Source organism: Lithobates pipiens, unplaced genomic scaffold (genome assembly GCF_037356315.1).
Source record: "Lithobates pipiens isolate NorthernLeopardFrog02 unplaced genomic scaffold, aLitPip1_a1.2 Scaffold_17, whole genome shotgun sequence".
Classification (NCBI taxonomy): Eukaryota; Metazoa; Chordata; class Amphibia; order Anura; family Ranidae; genus Lithobates; species Lithobates pipiens.
The window spans coordinates 17,691,474-17,698,175 of record NW_027507755.1 but is presented as its reverse complement, the minus strand read 5'-3'; positions in this window follow the sequence as shown (position 1 = coordinate 17,698,175).

The window sequence follows — 6,702 nt, the reverse complement described above, 5'->3', positions numbered from 1 at the left end:
TAGAGATCTTCCGTGAAAAACAGCAAATAAAAATCAAGTGACGTAAAATCAACCTGAATTCCGAGTTGGCCAGTGTGTGGGGGAAGTACGGGTGCTGCAGAAGTGGTGAGCACCCAATTAGGACTGGCAAATGTAGCAGGAAGGGCAATATGGGCTCGATGGGCCTGTGTTTGTCTTGTTGGTGGCTGCGGGACGCTGCTTGTGCTAGCCACCTCACCAGTTAAATAGCACTTATGGGACTTGCCATGTCACCAAGTGTTACTGCAGTGCTGGACGTACAACCAGGATGTACTAGGCCCCTGGTGCTTGCCAGTTCACAAGAAGGATGAGTGGCATTAGTACTGGCTCTCTGCTCAATACGAGAGCCCCGTGGTTCTTACAGCTCAATGACAGCAGAAGAATGGGGTCGGGTATGCCTGACCTTGGCAGGGACCACTACTCCGTCCTCAGAGCTATCTGTCAGGGTGCCGCTGCTGTCTACTGGTTCGTATTCTGAGCCTGAATCTGACAGATGGGTGACAACTTCCTCTTCACTATCTGTCTTGTTCAGAAATGTGTAGGCCTGTTTAGTGTTTTTGTGACAGTGATCGATTAATACTGCACTTGGGTGGGCTGGGCTAGAGGGGCTAAATCCCACTAACACTGCGTTTTTGGGAACCCTAAACTGCTGGGGACGCTAGTATAGATCTGATCAGATTTTGATCCATTCAGACACTATACTACTAAGAGAGTTGTAAGGTGCGTGCGTAGGTGTTAGCACTACTGGCACTAATCCGACACTGCCTGGGGAGACGCAGACCCTATCTGACACTAAAACTGATATAACCCGCCGGGTGATCAGGGAGTTAAACCTTTATTTAGGTAATATACGGCGGGTGCCCTGACGCTATAAAAAAAAAAACTAGCTGACCAGTGTCACTCATGATACTAATACAGTTATCACTGGTTACAGGGGGTGATCAAGGGGTTAAACCTTTATTGGGGGTTAGGGGGGTCCTTAGACCTATCTGGGCCTACCACCAAGTACCGTAACACTGATTTTTGTCACTAATGACACCAGTACAGTGATAAAAAAAAATATGAACACTGCACTGGGTGACGGGGTGAAGGAGTTAACTGGGGGGGGCAATTGGGGGGTGACAAGTGTACCTTCGTGAACTGGTGTCAGTGTAGTGTTGGTGCACTTAGTGTGAGATGCCTCCTCTCCTCTCTCTGGAACTGAAAAAAGAGATGACATCACTTCCCCTTCTGTGTTTACACTTACACATGCAGGGGAAGGATTTCATTCGTCAGGACTGATCACCAGGTCCAGACCAGATACCATTGCCGCCACCACTTTTGAGAGAAGTGAAGAATGTGAACTTTTTGATGATTCAACAATGTGATCTTGTAATCAGTTTTTGGCTTTCCAGTCTGGCTGCTTAAAGCGGTTGTAAACCCACTGTTGAGTTTTTTTTTCTTTTGGCCACCTGCAAAGGAAAAGGCATAATGAGCTAGTATGCACCGCATACTAGCTCATTATGAAATACTTACCTTAGAACGAGGCCCCGACATCTGTCCCGATCCACGCCGAGGGAGCTGACATGTTCCCTCTGCGTTTCTTCCGGGTATCGCGGCTCCGACGCTGTGAGTGGGCGGAGCCGCGATATAGTCACTCCCACGCATGCACGCGGGAGATTTCTTCCCGGCAGGGTCCGGCGTCTGCCGGGCTTCCAACCGGGAATCCCCTGTGCGCATCGGCGCATTGCGAGGGGAATATCGCCTAAACCGTACAGGTTTAGGAGATTTTTTTTTTACCTACAGGTAAGCCTTATTATAGGCTTTCCTGTAGGTAAAAGTCCCCAAAATGACTATACAACCGCTTTAAAGCCGAGGTTCACACAAAAATTTAACCTCTGCTTTTCGGAACCCTCGCAATGCGCCGATGCGCACAGGGGATTCCCGGTTGGAAGCCCGGCAGACGCCGGACCCTGCCGGGAAGAAATCTCCCGCGTGCATGCGTGGGAGTGACTATATCGCGGCTCCGCCCACTCACAGCGTCGGAGCCGCGATACCCGGAAGAAACGCAGAGGGAACATGTCAGCTCCCTCGGCGTGGATCGGGACAGATGTCGGGGCCTCGTTCTAAGGTAAGTATTTCATAATGAGCTAGTATGCGGTGCATACTAGCTCATTATGCCTTTTCCTCAAATTCTCCCCATATGTGTGGTGGAGGTCTGCCCTCGAGACAGCCATGCCAATAATTTCCCGTTTTTGTCTCCATATTCAAATACCTTTTGGGCTGTGCTGAGCATTGATTTCTTGGTCATTTCAATTCTATGTAATTCCACCGCCCGAAGCACATACTGCCAGGAGCCATAGTTGAGCAGGGTCAGGTCTGTTACATATATATTTTCTTTTATTTTAAGTTCCCTCTCTAGTTTCTCCAATGACCACACAGATTGCTTCTTACTGTTGGCAATTCGAGAGATATATTCCCCTCTCAACCACCCCTTAAATGTGTCCCAAACTAGACCAGGGGCCGCTGTATTTTAATTTTGTAGCCAATAGTTATATTGCCTCAGGCATATCCTCCTGAACCTTAGGGTCCACCAGCCAATGACCAGACAACCTCCAGATCCTCTGGCCAATCGGTTCTAGCAGCACCGTCACCATGAGGGGAGAATGATCAGAGATACCCCTGGGGAGTATTTGAACTTTCGATATCCGCTGCTGAAAACCCCAAGACAATGCGGGAAAGGGCCCAAAACGTTACATAGTGACAAGTATACTCCCTGTCAGCAGGCTGACAGTGGCACCAGGCATCCACTAGCTCAAATGTCGTGGCCCATTACAGAAGGTCAGGTGATCGCCTTCCCAGCGGCCAGAGCCTATCCAAAGTTGGGCATGGAGCCAGGTTAAAATCCCCCATGAAGGTAACGTTCTGCGTATCATATAAGACAACATGCATAAGTTCAAATAGGAGAGATATAGCAGGTGGTGGTAGGTATAACCCAACTATCACATAGCATGTAGAAGCAATTTCAACATGTAGAACTATATATCCACCCGGGTCTATTTTGATATGCAAAACTTGAAAGGGGAGAGATTTACTAATCAAGATGCTAACTCCTCTAGAGTAACTAGTGTAATTAGCATGATAATGGCTAAACGCCCATGCCCATTTAACCCAAGGATTCTGGAGCCCACAAGGTGGGTTTCTTTTAAGATACAAATGTGGGGATTATATTTTTTGAGTTACATAAATACAAGGGAACGCTTCACTGCTGAATTAAGTCCTCAGACGTTCCATGAAAGGACTGTGAAATTAGCCATATCTAGACTAGAGAATTAATGCTATAAGGAGTGCCATCATTAAACCTATGCAACAGGGGCATCCTCTTGACCCAGGCGGAAGACCACAGCATATCACAGACACAGGCATGAAACTGCCGCGTTTGTACTACATACATGACCTTAATTATACTAACATCCTAGTGTACATTGCAAAAAATGTGAAAAACAACTCAAAACAGAAAAGAGTCAGCAACGGGCGACCCTCCCCCCACCGCAGTCTTGTAACTAGTCCCCGTGCAATATAAAAGTACAGTTCATTCATGTGCGGAACAAAGAACTGAACATCTGATTTATCCAGGGGGCAAAAAAAAAAACAGATCAACTGCTGGACATGGATCTATAGGTGAATGCTACCCCGGCACCTCATGGGAAGCAGGACTCACCCCAGCCCATCTTGACAGTCAGCAAAGCTGAGGAAAACTGAGGAAACATCCAAAACCTTTCGGGCATGGTAACAAAAGATAACAAGGGGCTCCAGGTCAGTCAGCCTTCTCCGTCAGCTGCTATAGAAAATACCTGCAAAAGAAGACGATCCACTCTCAGCGTGTCGGTGGCAAGGAATCCAGCCAAAATGCGGCATCCCTGGGGTTGGTGAAAAACCGAACCACTTTGCCGTCTACCACCCGCAGTTTTGCCGGGAAGAGGAAGCTATATTTGATGCCCTTCATCCTCATCGCTGCCTTTACTCCATTGAACGATAGGCATAGTTTCTGTGTCTCGAGGGTGTAGTCCAGGAACAGGAGCATGCCGTTTTGATAGGAGAGCTCTTTCACACCTCATGCAGCCCGTAGTAGCTCGTCCTGGTCTCTGAAGTTGAGGAACCCCAGGATCATTGTACGGGGAGGAGAGCCCGGCGGTCTACGCTGAGGAGGCTCCCTCTCCACCAGAAAGTATGGAGAGCTGGGCCACCGGTAACAGGGATCTTAGCAGATCCTCCGAATGTAGTCGGTTGCACACCCTCTACTCCCTCAGGAAGACCTACAATGCGGAGATTATTTCTTCTGCTCCTGTTTTTGGCATCCTCCACATGGTATTCTAGAGCCTTCACCTTCATCTGTAGAGTGCGGATCGCCGAGGCATTCTCCTCCACCGCATCCTCAACGCGGCCGACCCGCTGCTCCGTGACCACCATCCCAGCACGAATCTTGTATAAATCCTGCCTAATTAAGCCAGTGTCTATTTGAACTGCCTCCATCTTCCCTGTTATTGCTGTCTGGCAGGCCGTGATGGCCGCCATAACTCCAGGAATACCAAGGGATGGCAGAGAGGCTTCCTCCATGGATGTCGTCTGAGTGGCCATATTGGATCTCTGTCCCGGGCTTCCCACCACTCGCAGATTAGGGCTGTCCAGCTCAGGCACGTTCTGAGGAAAACTGAATTTTTTTTTTACCCCCTTTTGGTTTCCCGGTTGATCCGGAAGGCATATAGAGTGAAAGCCTCACACACAGGGCTAACTAGTCCAAGCAGGAGAAGAATAACGGATGATTCTCTAGCAGAGCTCCAGGAAGCACGTCTGCTCATGCCGCCATCTTAGACACACCCCCAAGGGCATTTATTTTTGATTTCACTCCTCACTACTTATCACAGTTTCGAAGGCCATAAAATGTGATGTGTGACATAAGCTTCTGTTGTGCATGTTGTGCATAAAATGCCAGGACAGTTCAAAACCCCCCACCCCCCCAAATGATCCCATTTTGTGAAGTAGACACCCCAAGCTATTTGCTGAGAGGCATGGTGAGTATTTTGCAGCTCTCATTTGTTTTTGAAAATGAAGAAAGCGGAGAATTTATTTATTTATTTTAAATTTTCAAAACTTTGGCGGCTAATGTGCGGGAGGTGGCGGACTCTGGGGAGGTGGTCGCTCCCACAGGAGCTGAGATCCTGGCCGCTATAACATCCTGCAAGGAGACCCTAACAGCAAAGATAGACTTCCTCACGGTGGACGTAGGTCTCATCCGGCAAGATATGGATAAATTCCGGTCACGTGTTGCCGAGGTGGAGGATAGGGTCTCCACGGTGGAGGACACGGTCCGAGCAGACTCCAGGGAGGTGAAGGCCTTACAGCTGCAGGTAAAAGCGCTTCAGGAGAAGGCAATAGATACTGAAAATCGCCTCAGGCGGAACAATATCCGCATACTTGGCTTGCCCGAGAGAGCTGAGGGCTCTAGACCCGCTGAGTTCACTGAGGAGCTGCTGTCCACCCTGTTTAACCTGGGGGAGAGGTCGCCCACTTTTGTGGTTGAGAGGGCCCACAAGGTCCCACCACTCCCTCCGAGGCCTGGGGCACCCCCGCGCCCCTTCCTGTTACGGATGTTAAATTACCGTGACAGGGACCGCATCCTGGCGGCGGCTCGTACCATGCCTGAAATCAAATATGAGAACACCAAACTTCTATTTTTTCCAGATTTCTCTCAGGAAATACAGCAAAGACGTAAGTCCTTTACCGATGTGAGACGCCGACTTAGAGAAAGAGGAATTCGATTTGGTCTCCTGTATCCCAGCAGGTTACGAGTTACTGATGGTGATAGCACCCGCTTTTTTCGACACTCCGGAGGCGGCGGCGGAGTGGTTGGATGCCCGCTGACCATGTGTGGTCGGGGGGATGTAGTGGCTGAGCGTGTTCGTCAGGAGGAAGCCAAGTATCCCTCTTCTTCATCAAAAGAATTGATCCGAGTGGACCCCTGGCATCATTTGTTCTCTGTCCCCGGCCCTTTTCTCCCCATTAAGTCCTGCTCTGCCATTGCTGATTGCTTAGTTCTCTTGCAATGCGGGATGAACTGACGTTACTCCTGCCTGAGGAGCTCCACTGAAGGCCATTGACTTACCCCACTTGTGGTTAGACACACCCCCTGTTTTACTCCCCCCCCCCCCCCCGTTTCCCCCTCCAAGATTGGGTCCCCCTTCCAAAACTGATACGGACTCTACTGGGAAGGACTGTACCTATCTGTGACCCAACATTCAGGGGTCTCAGTGATTTGTAGTTTCTAAAGTTATGGGAAGAAACCCCGCATCGGTTGGTATGGTTCGATGGCCTAATGTTTGGGTCACTGACCGTGGTTTGTATGATGTTGGGGTAGGGTTTTATATGTTTTGTGGGAAGAGGTTTTTTTTGCTTTAAAGCTGAGTTTAAATTTAGTGCTGCTAGAATATTGCTGAATATGTGTACTGACTTTGGGTTTGCCTGCACCTACTGGTTATTTAGGATTATCCTGATTTTATTCCCCCCTGATGTTCCATGATGGCTCCCTCAGCTACCGAATCGCTGACTATTATATCATGGAACGTCAGGGGACTCAACTCCAAATACAAGCGTTCGCTGTTGTTCCAATATTTAAAACTACATAATCCTCACATAGTCCTACTGCAG